The sequence below is a fragment of the Pseudophryne corroboree genome, chromosome 9 (assembly GCF_028390025.1).
Source record: "Pseudophryne corroboree isolate aPseCor3 chromosome 9, aPseCor3.hap2, whole genome shotgun sequence".
Classification (NCBI taxonomy): Eukaryota; Metazoa; Chordata; class Amphibia; order Anura; family Myobatrachidae; genus Pseudophryne; species Pseudophryne corroboree.
Genome location: NC_086452.1, coordinates 402120935 through 402137452, shown reverse-complemented (window position 1 = coordinate 402137452; position 16518 = coordinate 402120935). Strand labels below are relative to the sequence as shown.

General features: G+C 47.2%; 1 long non-coding RNA gene across 2 annotated transcripts in view; it reads left to right on the top strand.

The window, feature by feature from the left end:
* The window catches only part of LOC134957077 (uncharacterized), a 154212-nt gene that overhangs the window by 112744 nt on the left and 24950 nt on the right, over positions 1-16518 (top strand). The window contains exon 3 of one of the 2 annotated variants that reach the window (XR_010186438.1): positions 13628-13867. The exons of the other annotated variant lie outside the window; for it this stretch is intronic. This is a non-coding gene — a long non-coding RNA (uncharacterized LOC134957077). The remainder of the gene's footprint in view (positions 1-13627; positions 13868-16518) is intronic. 2 annotated transcript variants of the gene reach the window in all.

The following is a 16518-nucleotide window of genomic DNA, read 5'->3' as shown; positions in this document are numbered from 1 at the left end:
TGACCGCGAGTAACCTCACCGCTGACCGCAAAGTTCCCACCATTGGATACAATGTAGCGCCTATGCGCTACATTGTATCTCTGCCGTGCGCAGCCTGACTGACAGCTCAGGAGCGCACAGGCAATCAGGAGAGTGCCATGATGTGGCACTCCCTGATTGGCTGAAGGGACCCTCTGTGACAGGAGTCACGGGGGGTCTCGGCAGTCGGGGAAAGTGGTCCAATGTGTAAACATGGGACCCCTTTCAGTGCGTGGTTCGGGTTTTTCGGTTTGTTTTATTGCCAAGTACGTGGATTACAAGCTCAGAAGAGGACCGATCTACACTGAATTTTTGTGAGTATAATTTTATTTTCAGGTACCCCATGGATTCTACTTGGAGAAGTGGACCGACCCTCGTGTGAACATAGGTAAGTATGTGTGAATGTAGGTGTGCATGTATGTAATAAAGTTTTACTTTCAAGGTGTGTGAGTTCTGTTTTTATTTGGGTATTTTTTTTGGAGTAGTACTATAGGTACCAGCGGGCCCGTTTTTCTACCGCATGCTGGTACTTGTGGTTCTCCAAGTACCAGCTTGAGGGGGAGGCTTTCTGGGACTTGTAGTACTGCTACAAAAAACAATATTTTTATTTTTACACATGGCTATCAGCCCCCCATCCGCAGGCCTTGGATGGGGGGACAGCCTCGGGCTTCACCCCTCGCCCTTGGGTGGCTGGAGGGGGGGACCCCTTGATTTAAGGGGTCCCCACTCCTCCAGGGTACCCCGGCCAGGGGTGACTAGTTAGTGATTTAATGCCAGGGCCGCAGGGACCGATATAAAAGTGTCCCCCGGCTGTGGCATTATCTCTCTGACTAGTGGAGCCCAGTGCTGGTTCAAAAAATACGGGGGACCCCTATGTATTTTGTCACCCGTATTTTTTGCACCAGGACCGGACGCAGAGCCCGGTGCTGGTTGTTTAAATATGGGGGAACCCCAGTCATTTTTCTTCCCATATTTTTACAACCAGGACCGGCTCAAAGAGCCCGTGGCTGGTTTTGCTTAGGAGGGGGGACCCCACGCATTTTTTTTTAAAAAATTCTCTAACGTCCTAGTGGATGCTGGGGACTCTGTAAGGACCATGGGGAATAGACGGGCTCCGCAGGAGATAGGGCACTTTAAGAAAGCTTTGTATTCTGGGTGTGCACTGGCTCCTCCCTCTATGTCCCTCCTCCAGACCTCAGTTTTACACTGTGCCCAGAGGAAGATGGGCGCACTGCAGGGAACTCTCCTGAGTTCTTTGCATTAGAAAGCATTTTTGTTTGGATTTTTCTATTTTTACAGGGAGCACTGCTGGCAACAGGCTCCCTGCATCGAGGGACTGCGGAGAGAGGAGCAGACCTACTTAAATGATAGGATCTGCTTCCTCGGCTACTGGATACCATTAGCTCCAGAGGGGGTGAACACAGGTTCGTCCTGGGCGTCCACCCCCGGAGCCACGCCGCCGTTCTCCTCACAGAGCCAGAAGAACAGAAGCAAGAAGATGTCTCAGGCGGCAGAAGCCTTCAGCGGCTTCACTGAGGTAACGCACAGCACCGCAGCTGTGCGTCATTGCTCCACACACCTCACACACTCCGGTCACTGTATGGGTGCAGGGCGCAGGGAGGGCGCCCTGGGCAGCAATAATAACACCTCAAAACAAGAGATGTGCACCGGAAATTTTTCGGGTTTTGTGTTTTGGTTTTGGGTTCGGTTCCGTGGCCGTGTTTTGGGTTCGAACGCGTTTTGGCAAAACCTCACCGAATTTTTTTTGTCGGATTCGGGTGTGTTTTGGATTCGGGTGTTTTTTTTCAAAAAACCCTAAAAAACAGCTTAAATCATAGAATTTGGGGGTCATTTTGATCCCAAAGTATTATTAACCTTAATAACCATAATTTCCACTCATTTTCAGTCTATTCTGAACACCTCACACCTCACAATATTGTTTTTAGTCCTAAAATTTGCACCGAGGTCGCTGGATGACTAAGCTCAGCGACCCAAGTGGCCGACACAAACACCTGGCCCATCTAGGAGTGGCACTGCAGTGTCACACAGGATGGCCCTTCCAAAAAACACTCCCCAAACAGCACATGACGCAAAGAAAAAAAGAGGCGCAATGAGGTAGCTGTGTGACTAAGCTCAGCGACCCAAGTGGCCGACACAAACACCTGGCCCATCTAGGAGTGGCACTGCAGTGTCAGGCCGGATGGCCCTTCCAAAAAATACTCCCCAAACAGCACATGACGCAAAGAAGAAAAAAAAGAGGCGCAATGAGGTAGCTGTGTGACTAAGATAAGTGACCCTAGTGGCCGACACAAACACCTGGCCCATCTAGGAGTGGCACTGCAGTGTCACGCAGGATGGCCCTTCCAAAAAATACTCCCCAAACAGCACATGACGCAAAGAAGAAAAAAAAGAGGCGCAATGAGGTAGCTGTGTGACTAAGATAAGCGACCCTAGTGGCCGACACAAACACCTGGCCCATCTAGGAGTGGCACTGCAGTGTCACGCAGGATGGCCCTTCCAAAAAACACTCCCCAAACAGCACATGACGCAAAGAAAAATTAAAGAAAAAAGAGGTGCAAGATGGAATTGTCCTTGGGCCCTCCCACCCACCCTTATGTTGTATAAACAGGACATGCACACTTTAACCAACCCATCATTTCAGTGACAGGGTCTGCCACACGACTGTGACTGAAATGACGGGTTGGTTTGGACCCCCACCAAAAAAGAAGAAATTAATCTCTCCTTGCACAAACTGGCTCTACAGAGGCAAGATGTCCACCTCATCATCATCCTCCGATTCATCACCGTGTACATCCCCCTCCTCACAGATTATCAATTCGTCCCCACTGGAATCCACCATCACAGCTCCCTGTGTACTTTGTGGAGGCAATTGCTGCTGGTGAATGTCTCCATGGAGGAATTGATTATAATTCATTTTAATGAACATCATCTTCTCCACATTTTCTGGAAGTAACCTCGTACGCCGATTGCTGACAAGGTGAGCGGCGGCACTAAACACTCTTTCGGAGTACACACTTGTGGGAGGGCAACTTAGGTAGAATAAAGCCAGTTTGTGCAAGGGCCTCCAAATTGCCTCTTTTTCCTGCCAGTATACGTACGGACTGTCTGACGTGCCTACTTGGATGCGGTCACTCATATAATCCTCCACCATTCTTTCAATGGTGAGAGAATCATATGCAGTGACAGTAGACGACATGTCCGTAATCGTTGGCAGGTCCTTCAGTCCGGACCAGATGTCAGCATCAGCAGTCGCTCCAGACTGCCCTACATCACCGCCAGCGGGTGGGCTCGGAATTCTGAGCCTTTTCCTCGCACCCCCAGTTGCGGGAGAATGTGAAGGAGGAGATGTTGACAGGTCGCGTTCCGCTTGACTTGACAATTTTCTCACCAGCAGTTCTTTGAACCCCTGCAGACTTGTGTCTGCCGGAAAGAGAGATACAACGTAGGTTTTAAATCTAGGATCGAGCACGGTGGCCAAAATGTAGTGCTCTGATTTCAACAGATTGACCACCCGTGAATCCTTGTTAAGCGAATTAAGGGCTCCATCCACAAGTCCCACATGCCTAGCGGAATCGCTCAGTGTTAGCTCCTCCTTCAATGTCTCCAGCTTCTTCTGCAAAAGCCTGATGAGGGGAATGACCTGACTCAGGCTGGCAGTGTCTGAACTGACTTCACGTGTGGCAAGTTCAAAAGGTTGCAGAACCTTGCACAACGTTGAAATCATTCTCCACTGCGCTTGAGACAGGTGCATTCCACCTCCTATATCGTGCTCAGTTGTATAGGCTTGAATGGCCTTTTGCTGCTCCTCCAACCTCTGAAGCATATAGAGGGTTGAATTCCACCTCGTTACCACTTCTTGCTTCAGATGATGGCAGGGCAGGTTCAGGCGTTTTTGGTGTTGCTCCAGTCTTCTGTACGTGGTGCCTGTACGCCGAAAGTGTCCCGCAATTCTTCTGGCCACCGACAGCATCTCTTGCACGCCCCTGTCGTTTTTTAAATAATTCTGCACCACCAAATTCAAGGTATGTGCAAAACATGGGACGTGCTGGAATTTGCCCAGATTTAATGCACACACAATATTGCTGGCGTTGTCCGATGCCACAAATCCACAGGAGAGTCCAATTGGGGTAAGCCATTCTGCGATGATGTTCCTCAGTTGCCGTAAGAGGTTTTCAGCTGTGTGCGTATTCTGGAAAGCGGTGATACAAAGCGTAGCCTGCCTAGGAAAGAGTTGGCGTTTGCGAGATGCTGCTACTGGTGCCGCCGCTGCTGTTCTTGCGGCGGGAGTCAATACATCTACCCAGTGGGCTGTCACAGTCATATAGTCCTGAGTCTGCCCTGCTCCACTTGTCCACATGTCCGTGGTTAAGTGGACATTGGGTACAACTGCATTTTTTAGGACACTGGTGAGTGTTTTTCTGAGGTCTGTGTACATTTTCGGTATCGCCTGCCTAGAGAAATGTAACCTAGATGGTATTTGGTACCGGGGACACAGTACCTCAAACAAGTCTATAGTTGGCTCTGCAGTAATGATGGATACCGGAACCACGTTTCTCACCACCCAGGATGCCAAGGCCTCAGTTATCCGCTTTGCAGCAGGATGACTGCTGTGATATTTCATCTTCCTCGCAAAGGACTGTTGGACAGTCAATTGCTTGGTGGAAGTAGTAAAAGTGGTCTTACGACTTCCCCTCTGGGATGACCATCGACTCCCAGCAGCAACAACAGCAGCGCCAGCAGCAGTAGGCGTTACACTCAAGGATGCATCGGAGGAATCCCAGGCAGGAGAGGACTCATCAGAATTGCCAGTGACATGGCCTGCAGGACTATTGGCATTCCTGGGGAAGGAGGAAATTGACACTGAGGGAGTTGGTGGGGTGGTTTGCGTGAGCTTGGTTACAAGAGGAAGGGATTTACTGGTCAGTGGACTGCTTCCGCTGTCGCCCAAAGTTTTTGAACTTGTCACTGACTTATGATGAATGCGCTGCAGGTGACGTATAAGGGAGGATGTTCCGAGGTGGTTAACGTCCTTACCCCTACTTATTACAGCTTGACAAAGGCAACACACGGCTTGACACCTGTTGTCCGCATTTCTGTTGAAATAATTCCACACCGAAGAGCTGATTTTTTGGGTATTTTCACCAGGCATGTCAATGGCCATATTCCTCCCACGGACAACAGGTGTCTCCCCGGGTGCCTGACTTAAACAAACCACCTCACCATCAGAATCCTCCTTGTCAATTTCCTCCCTAGCGCCAGCAACACCCATATCCTCATCCTGGTGTACTTCAACACTGACATCTTCAATCTGACTATCAGGAACTGGACTGCGGGTGCTCCTTCCAGCACTTGCAGGGGGCGTGCAAATGGTGGAAGGCGCATGCTCTTCACGTCCAGTGTTGGGAAGGTCAGGCATCGCAACCGACACAATTGGACTCTCCTTGTGGATTTGTGATTTCGAAGAACGCACAGTTCTTTGCTGTGCTTTTGCCAGCTTAAGTCTTTTCATTTTTCTAGCGAGAGGCTGAGTGCTTCCATCCTCATGTGAAGCTGAACCACTAGCCATGAACATAGGCCAGGGCCTCAGCCGTTCCTTGCCACTCCGTGTGGTAAATGGCATATTGGCAAGTTTACGCTTCTCCTCCGACGATTTTATTTTAGATTTTTGAGTCCTTTTTTTACTGATATTTTGTGTTTTGGATTTTACATGCTCTGTACTATGACATTGGGCATCGGCCTTGGCAGACGACGTTGATGGAATTTCATTGTCTCGGCCATGACTAGTGGCAGCAGCTTCAGCACGAGGTGGAAGTGGATCTTGATCTTTCCCTATTTTTGGAACCTCAACATTTTTGTTCTCCATATTTTAATAGGCACAAATAAAAGGCACCTCAGGTAAACAATGGAGATGGATGGATACTAGTATACTTATGGATGACGAGTGACTGACGACACAGAGGTAGCTACAGCCGTGGACTACCGTACTGCGTCTGCTAGTATAGAGATGATAATGATATAAAAAATATATATATATCACTACTGCAGGTATATATAATATAATGACGGACCTGCTGGACACTGTCAGCAGACTCCTAAACTACTAGTATGAAGAAGATAGAAAAAAAAACCCCACCACAGGTAGGTATACAATTATGGACGAGCACTGACGACACAGAGGTAGCTACAGCCGTGGACTACCGTACTGCGTCTGCTAGTATAGAGATGATAATGATATAAAAAATATATATATATCACTACTGCAGGTATATATAATATAATGACGGACCTGCTGGACACTGTCAGCAGACTCCTAAACTACTAGTATGAAGAAGATAGAAAAAAAAAACCCACCACAGGTAGGTATACAATTATGGACGAGCACTGACGACACAGAGGTAGCTACAGCCGTGGACTACCGTACTGCGTCTGCTAGTATAGAGATGATAATGATATAAAAAATATATATATATCACTACTGCAGGTATATATAATATAATGACGGACCTGCTGGACACTGTCAGCAGACTCCTAAACTACTAGTATGAAGAAGATAGAAAAAAAAAACCCACCACAGGTAGGTATACAATTATGGACGAGCACTGACGACACAGAGGTAGCTACAGCCGTGGACTACCGTACTGCGTCTGCTAGTATAGAGATGATAATGATATAAAAAATATATATATATCACTACTGCAGGTATATATAATATAATGACGGACCTGCTGTACACTGTCCGCAGACTCCTAAACTACTAGTATGAAGAAGATAGAAAAAAAAAACCCACCACAGGTAGGTATACAATTATGGACGAGCACTGACGACACAGAGGTAGCTACAGCCGTGGACTACCGTACTGCGTCTGCTAGTATAGAGATGATAATGATATAAAAAATATATATATATCACTACTGCAGGTATATATAATATAATGACGGACCTGCTGTACACTGTCAGCAGACTCCTAAACTACTAGTATGAAGAAGATAGAAAAAAAAAACCCACCACAGGTAGGTATACAATTATGGACGAGCACTGACGACACAGAGGTAGCTACAGCCGTTGACTACCGTACTGCATCTGCTAGTATAGAGATGATAATGATATAAAAAATATATATATATCACTACTGCAGGTATATATAATATAATGACGGACCTGCTGGACACTGTCAGCAGACTCCTAAACTACTAGTATGAAGAAGATAGAAAAAAAAAACCCACCACAGGTAGGTATATAATTATGGACGAGCACTGACGACACAGAGGTAGCCACTGCCGTGGACTACCGTACTGCGTCTGCTAATATAGAGATGATAAAGATGATAGAGATGAACAAAAAAAATATAACACTACTGCAGGTAAATATTTATATAATATAATGAATGACGGACCTGCTGGACACTGTCAGCAGAATGCGTTTATAGAATAAAAAAAAAAAAAAACACCACAGGAGTGTTTAACTTTTTCAGGCAGACAATATACTGGTGGTCACTGGTCAGTCACACTGGCAGCAAAAGTGTGCACTGTACTCCTGCTATAACTGCACTCCAGTCTCCCCCACAATTCAGCTGTGTGAGCAGTGAGCACTCAGCACAGTCAGATATACATAGATGATATTATCATGCAGCACACTGAGGCTGAGCACAGATATGGTATGTGACTGTGTATCGTTTTTTTTTCAGGCAGAGAACGGATTATATTAAATAATAAATAAAACTGGTGGTGGTCACTAGTAACTATCAGCAAAACTCTGCACTCTGAGTACTCCTAATGCTCCCCAAAATTACTAAGTTAGTAGTAAATCAACTCAAGTGTCTCTATCTATTCTAACGGAGAGGACGCCAGCCACGTCCTCTCCCTATCAATCTCAATGCACGTGTGAAAATGGCGGCGACGCGCGGCTCCTTATATAGAATCCGAGTCTCGCGATAGAATACGAGTCTCGCGAGAATCCGACAGCGGGATGATGACGTTCGGGCGCGCTCGGGTTAACCGAGCAAGGCGGGAAGATCCGAGTCTGCCTTGGACCCGTGTAAAAAGGCTGAAGTTCGGGGGGGTTCGGATTCCGAGGAACCGAACCCGCTCATCTCTACTCAAAACATGGCAAAAAGATATATACATGTACAGCTAGGCACTGTACATGTATATAAATGAGCCCCTGCCATTTTTACACAAATTTGAGCGGGACCGAAGCCCGCCACCGAGGGGGCGGGGCTTCTCCCTCAGCACTCACCAGCGCCATTTTTCTCTCCACAGAACGCTGAGAGGAAGCTCCCCGGACTCTCCCCTGCTTGCACACGGTGAAGGGGTGTTTAAAAGAGAGGGGGGGCACATAATTGGCGGATAAGATATTATACAGCGCTGCTGGGGAAAAACTTTTTGTGTTGGTCTCCAGGGTCATTGCGCTGGGGTGTGTGCTGGCATACTCTCTCTCTGTCTCTCCAAAGGGGCCTTAAAGGGGATACTGTCTTCAGAAAAGAGTTTCCCTGTGTGTGTGAAGTGTGTCGGTACGTGGGTGTCGACATGTTTGACGAGGAAGGCTCGCTTAATGTGGAGGGGGAGTGTTTGAATGTCAGGTCGCCGTCGGCAACGCCGACACCGGACTGGGTGGATATGCTGAAGGTCTTAAATGCAAATGTGAATCTCCTGCATAAAAGGTTAGACAAGGCTGAGGCTAGGGATCAGTCAGGTAGCCAGACCGTGCCTGTCCCTGTGGCGCCAGGACCTTCAGGGTCTCAAAAGCGCCCCATATCCCAGGTCGCTGACACAGATACCGACACAGATACTGACTCTAGTGTCGACTATGAGGATGCAAAATTACAGCCGAAGGTGGCAAAGGGTATTCGATACATGATTATTGCCATATAAGAGGTTTTGCATATCACTGAGGAACCCCCTGTACCTGACACGAGGGTTCACATGTATAAAGGGAAAAAGCCTGAGGTCACGTTTCCGTCCTCATTTGAGCTAAGCGAATTGTGCGAAAAGGCTTGGGAGTCTCCGGATAGGAGACTACATGTTCCCAAAAGGATTCTTATGGCGTATCCTTTTCCACAGAAGGATAGGATACGATGGGAATCTTCGCCTAAAGTAGACAAGGCACTGACACGCTTATCCAAGAAGGTGGCACTACCTTCTCCGGATACTGCTTCCCTCAAGGATCCTGCTGATCGCAAGCAGGAAATTATCATGAAGCACATTTACACACATTCAGGAACTATCGTTAGACCGGCCATGGCGTCGGCCTGGATTTGTAGTGCTGTCGTGGCATGGGCAGACTCCTTATCTACGGAGATTGACACCTTAGATAGGGATACCATTCTAATGACCATTGAGCATATCAGAGATGCTGCCTTGTATATGAGGGATGCTCAGAGAGACATTTGTTTACTAAGCTCCAGAATAAACGCTATGTCTATTTCTGCTAGGCGACTCTTGTTGACCCGACAGTGGACGGGAGACGCCGAATCAAAGCGGCATATGGAGTCATTGCCTTACAAGGGGGAGGAGTTGTTTGGAGAAGGCCTCTCGGACCTTGTCTCTACTGCTACGGCCGGTAAATCAAAATTTTTACCTTATGTTCCCCCGCAGCATGCTAAGAAGGTACCGCATTATCAAATGCAGTCCTCTCGTTCCAATAAAAGCAAGAAGGTACGAGGATCGTCCTTTGTTGCCAGAGGTAAAGGCAAGGGAGAAAAGCTGCACTCGGCTAGTTCCCAAGAGCAGAAGTCCTCCCCTACATCTGCAAAGTCCACCGCATGACGCTGGGGCTTTCCGGGGGGGGGGGGTCAGATCAAGTGGGGGCATTACTTCGTCTTTTCAGCCACGTCTGGGTTCTCTCACAGGGCAATAGAGATTGTTTCCCAGGGATACAGACTGGAATTCGAAGACATGCCTCCTCGCCGGTTTTTTCAAATCGGCTCTGCCGGCTTCCCCGTCGGAGAGGGAGCTGGTGTTAGCTGCAATTCACAAATTGTACATTCAACAGGTGATAGTCAAAGTTCCTCATCTCCAGCAAGGAGAGGGTTATTACTCATCCCTATTTGTGGTACCGAAACCGGACGGTTCGGTCAGACCCATTTTAAATCTGAAATCCCTGGACCTGTACTTGAAGAGGTTCAAGTTCAAAATGGAATCGCTCAGAGCGGTCATTGCCAGCCTGGAGGGAGGGGATTGGATGGTGTCCCTGGACATAAAGGATGCGTACCTTCATGTTCCGATTTTCCCTCCTCACCAGGCGTTCCTGAGATTTGCAGTACAGGACTGTCACTACCAATTTCAGACGTTGCCGTTTGGTCTTTCCACGGCCCCGAGAATTTTCACCAAGGTAATGGCAGAAATTATGGTGCTCCTGCGCAGGCAGGGCGTCACAATTATCCCGTACTTGGACGATCTCCTCATAAAGGCGAGATCTCGGGAGAAGTTGCTGGACAGCGTGTCTCTGTCCGTGAAGACGTTGCAGAGGCACGGCTGGATTCTCAATTTACCGAAATCCCAGCTAGTCACTGCAACGCGTCTGACCTTTTTGGGCCTGATTCTAGACACAGACCAAAAAAGAGTTTTTCTTCCAGTGGAGAAGGCTCAGGAGCTCGTAGCTCTGGTCAGGAACCTATTGAAGCCAAAAAAGGTTTCAGTGCATCATTGCACGAGGGTTCTGTGGAAGATGGTGGCTTCATACGAGGCCATCCCCTTCGGCAGGTTCCATGCAAGGACCTTTCAATGGGACCTATTGGACAAATGGTCCAAGTCACATCTACACATGCAAAAATGGATCGCCCTGTCTCCCAGGGCCAGGGTGTCTCTCCTGTGGTGGCTGTGCAGTGCTCACCTCCTGGAGGGTCGCAGGTTCGGCATTCAGGACTGGGTCCTGGTGACCACGGACGCGAGCCTCCGAGGTTGGGGAGCTGTCGTACTAGGAAAAATTTCCAGGGTCTCTGGTCAAACCTAGAGACTGGTCTCCACATCAATGACCTGGAGTTGAGGGCCATATACAACGCCCTACGCCAAGCGGAGAAATGGCTTCGGAACAAACCGGTTCTGATTCAGTCAGACAATGTCACGGCAGTGGCTCATGTAAACCGCCAAGGCGGCACAAGGAGCAGAGTAGCCATGGCAGAGGCGACCAGGATTCTTCGCTGGGCGGAAGGCCATGTAAGCGCACTATCAGCAGTGTTCATCCCGGGGGGTGGACAACTGGGAGGCGGACTTTCTCAGCAGGCACAACCTGCATCCGGGAGAGTGGGGACTTCATCAAGAATTCTTCACACAGATCACGGATCGGTGGGGACTGCCTCAGATAGACATGATGGCGTCCCACCTCAACAAAAAGCTAAAGAGGTATTGCGCCAGGTCAAGAGACCCTTAGGCGGTTGCGGTAGATGCTCTGGTGACACCTTGGGTGTTCAGATCGGTCTATGTGTTTCCTCCTCTACCTCTCATACCCAAGGTGTTGAGGATAATAAGAATAAGAAGGGTCAGAACAATCCTCATTGTTCCAGATTGGCCAAGGAGGACTTGGTATCCGGATCTGTAAGAGTTGCTCGCAGAAGATCCGTGGCCTCTTCCTCTAAGGCAGGACCTGCTGCAGCAGGGGCCCTGTCTGTTCTAAGACTTACCGCGGCTGCGTTTGACGGCATGGCGGTTGAACGCCGGATCCTAGCGGAAAAAGGGATTCCGGAGGAGGTCATTCCTACCCTGATCAAGGCTAGGAAGGACGTGACGTCGAAACATTATCACCGTATATGGCAAAAATATGTTTCTTGGTGTGAGGCCAGAGCTGCTCCTACGGAGGAGTTCCAGTTGGGCCGTCTGCTTCACTTCCTTCAAACGGGAGTGAATTTGGGCCTAAAATTAGGGTCCATAAAGGTCCAAATTTCGGCCTTATCCATTTTCTTTCAAAGAGAATTGGCTTCCCTTCCTGAAGTACAGACTTTTGTGAAGGGCGTGCAGCATATTCAGCCTCCCTTTGTACCTCCGGTGGTGCCTTGGGACCTTAACGTGGTATTAAGTTTCCTCAAGTCACCTTGGTTTGAACAACTCAAAACAGTAGAGTTGAAATACCTCACTTGGAAAGTGGTCATGTTGTTGGCCTTAGCTTCTGCAAGGCGGGTTTCGGAATTTGCGGCTTTATCATATAAAAGCCCATACCTGATTTTTCACGTGGATAGGGCAGAGTTGAGGACTCGTCCTCAATTTCTGCCCAAGGTGGTCTCATCTTTTCATATGAACCAACCTATTGTCGTGCCTGTGGCTACACGGGACTTGGAGGATTCCGAGTCCCTGGATGTGGTCAGGGCTTTGAAGATTTATGTGACCAGAATGGCTAGGATCAGGAAGACCGAAGCTCTGTTTGTTCTATATGCGGCCAACAAGGTTGGCGCTCCTGCTTCAAAGCAGACTATTGCTCGCTGGATCTGTAACACGATTCAGCAGGCGCATTCTTCGGCAGGATTGCCATTGCCTAAATCGGTTAAGGCCCATTCCACTAGGAAGGTGGGCTCTTCTTGGGTGGCTGCCAGATGGGTCTCGGCACTACAACTGTGCCGAGCTGCTACTTGTGCTACTTGGTCAGGGTCAAACACCTTTGCAAAGTTTTATAAGTTTGATACCCTAGCTGAGGAGGACCTCCTGTTTGCTCAATCGGTGCTGCAGAGTCATCCGCACTCTCCCGCCCGTTTGGGAGCTTTGGTATAATCCCCATGGTCCTTACGGAGTCCCCAGCATCCTCTAGGACGTTAGAGAAAATAAGATTTTACTTACCGGTAAATCTATTTCTCGTAGTCCGTAGAGGATGCTGGGCGCCCGTCCCAAGTGTGGACTTCTTCTGCAAGACTTGTATATAGTTATTGCTTACATAAGGGTTATGTTATAGTTGATCGGGTTTGAACCGAGGCTATGTTATTGTTCATACTGTTAACTGGGTAGTTTATCACAAGTTATACGGTGTGATTGGTGTGGCTGGTATGAATCTTGCCCTTAGATTTACAAAAATCCTTTCCTCGTACTGTTCATCTCCTCTGGGCACAGTTTCTCTAACTGAAGTCTGGAGGAGGGGCATAGAGGGAGGAGCCAGTGCACACCCAGAATCCAAAGCTTTCTTAAAGTGCCCTATCTCATGCGGAGCCCGTCTATTCCCCATGGTCCTTACGGAGTCCCCAGTCCCCAGCATCCTCTACGGACTACGAGAAATAGATTTACCGGTAAGTAAAATCTTATTTTTTAAGTTTCCCACCCCTTCCCACTGATAAACAAGCAGCCGCGTTTAACCGATGGTATATTCATTCACATTTTTTTTCTTTGACTACCAAAAAAATACGAATGGCCTCATCACTGCCGAGATTTTAGTTTAGTAAATTCCCGAGATGACACTTTGATCAAAAAACACCAAATCGGTCAAAATCGTGAGCTTAGTAAATATACCCTCATGTCGCCTCGCATGCTGGTTACTATTCCCAATCGTAGTCCACGTGAATTGCCAAGTATGAAAAACTTGAAAAAATTATTTTTTTTAAAGAAAAACTCATGTCGACCTTTTCATGTGTCGACCTTTGCCATGTCAACCTAATGCTTATGTTGATCTTTTCCAGGTGTCTACCTAATGACCAATAGTGGTCAACCTATTGAGTATCAACCTAAGTAAGGTCGACCTAAGGACCGTATCCCGAACAGAGACCTACAGGCTGCCCTAATCTATTCTATGTTACATTCAAACTGCAATCACAGCAGCAAAAAGACAAAACAAAACTGGCTATCATGGGTCATAGAGATCTCTGGACATGAAGCACTGCAACCAAACATCCATAATCCAAAAAGATCAGGTATTAAATGTAAGTCCAGCGATTTAGCAGCTACTGTAAATTTAACATGTCAATAATTTAATAGGGAAAACTAGATTGTGTACAATAACACCCCCTTCTTTCCCCAAGTGCATCATAAAATCCTTCCTATTAGCTATTAACTCTGCCATCCAGCGATTTTACATGCTCTCTACTATGACATTGGGCATCGGCCTTGGCAGACGACATTGATGGCATTTCAACGTCTCGGCCATGACTAGTGGCAGCAGCTTCAGCACGAGGTGGAAGTGGATCTTGATCTTTCCCTATTTTACCCTCCACATTTTTGTTCTCCATTTTTTAATGTGTGGAATTATATGCCAGTATCAATAGCAATGGCCTACTGTACCGTACTGCTATATATTATATACTGGTGGTCAGCAAAATTATGCACTGTCCTCCTACTATATATACTGCGCAAAACTTAAATGCACCACAGGTATGGATGGATAGTATACTTGACGACACAGAGGTAGGTAGAGTTGTGGACTACTGTACCGTACTGCTATATATTATATACTGGAGGTCAGCAAAATTCTGCACTGTCCTCCTACTATATATACTGTGAAAAACTTAAATGCGCCACAGGTATGGATGGATAGTATACTTGACGACAAAGAGGTAGGTAGAGCAGTGGACTACTGTACCGTACTGCTATATATTATATACTGGTGGTCAGCAAAATTATGCACTGTCCTCCTACTATATATACTGCGCACAACAACTAAAATGCACCACAGGTATGGATGGATAGTATACTTGATGACACAGAGGTAGGTAGAGCAGTGGACTACTGTACCGTACTGCTATATATTATATACTGGTGGTCAGCAAAATGATGCACTGTCCTCCTACTACTGCGCACAACTTAAATGCACCACAGGTATGGATGGATAGTATACTTGACGACACAGAGGTAGGTAGAGAAGTGGACTACTGTACCGTACTGCTATATATTATATACTGGTGGTCAGCAAAATTATGCACTGTCCTCCTACTATATATACTGCGCACAACAACTAAAATGCACCACAGATATGGATGGATAGTATACTTGACGACACAGAGGTAGGTAGAGCAGTGGACTACTGTACCGTACTGCTATATATTATATACTGGTGGTCAGCAAAATTATGCACTGTCCTCCTACTACTGCGCAAAACTTAAATGCACCACAGGTATGGATGGATAGTATACTTGATGACACAGAGGTAGGTAGAGCAGTGGACTACTGTACCATACTGCTATATATTATATACCGGTGGTAGCAAAATTCTGCACTGTCCTCCTGCTACTGCGCAAAACTTAAATGCACCACAGGTATGGATGGATAGTATACTTGATGACACAGAGGTAGGTAGATAAGTGGACTACTGTACGGTACTGCTATATATTATATACTGGTGGTCAGCAAAATTATGCACTGTCCTCCTACTACTGCGCAAAACTTAAATGCACCACAGGTATGGATGGATAGTATACTTGACGACACAGAGGTAGGTAGAGCAGTGGACTACTGTACCATACTGCTATATATTATATACCGGTGGTCAGCAAAATTCTGCACTGTCCTCCTACTACTGCGCAAAACTTAAATGCACCACAGGTATGGATGGATAGTATACTTGACGACACAGAGGTAGGTAGAGCAGTGGACTATTGTACCGTACTGCTATATATTATTTACTGGTGGTCAGCAAAATTCTGCACTGTCCTCCTACTATATATACTGCGCAAAACTTAAATGCACCACAGGTATGGATTGATAGTATACTTGACGACACAGAGGTAGGAAGAGCAGTGGACTACTGTACCGTACTGCTATATATTATATACTGGTGGTCAGCAAAATTATGCACTGTCCTCCTACTACTGCGCAAAACTTAAATGCACCACAGGTATGGATGGATAGTATACTTGATGACACAGAGGTAGGTAGAGCAGTAGACTACTGTACCGTACTGCTATATATTATATACTGATGGTCAGCAAAATTCTGCACTGTCCTCCTACTACTGCGCAAAACTTAAATGCACCACTGGTATGGATGGATAGTATACTTGACGACACAGAGGTAGGTAGAGCAGTGGACTACTGTACCGTACTGATATAATACTGGTGGTCACTGGTCAGCAAAATTCTGCACTGTCCTCCTACTATATACTACAATGCAGCACAGATATGGAGCGTTTTTCAGGCAGAGAACGTAGATATTTTCAGCACACTGAGCACAGATATTTGCAGCACACCGAGCACAGATATTTGCAGCACACTGAACACAACTGAGAGAACGCTGCACACGTCCTCTCCCTATCATCTCCAATGCACGAGTGAAAATGGCAGCGACACGCGGCTCCTTATATAGAATAGGAATCTCGCGAGAATACGACAGCGGGATGATGACGTTCGGGCGCGCTCGGGTTTACCGAGCAAGGCGGGAAGATTCGAGTCCGCCTAAGAACCGTGTAAAATGGGTGAAGTTCGGGGGGGGGGGGGGGGTTCGTATTCCGAGGAACCGAACCCGCTCATCACTAATTTTTACACTACAATGTAGATTTCAGTTTGGACACACCCCACCCAAATCTAACTCTCTCGGCATATGTTACATCTGCCCCGACTGCAGTGCAACATGTTTTCTTCCA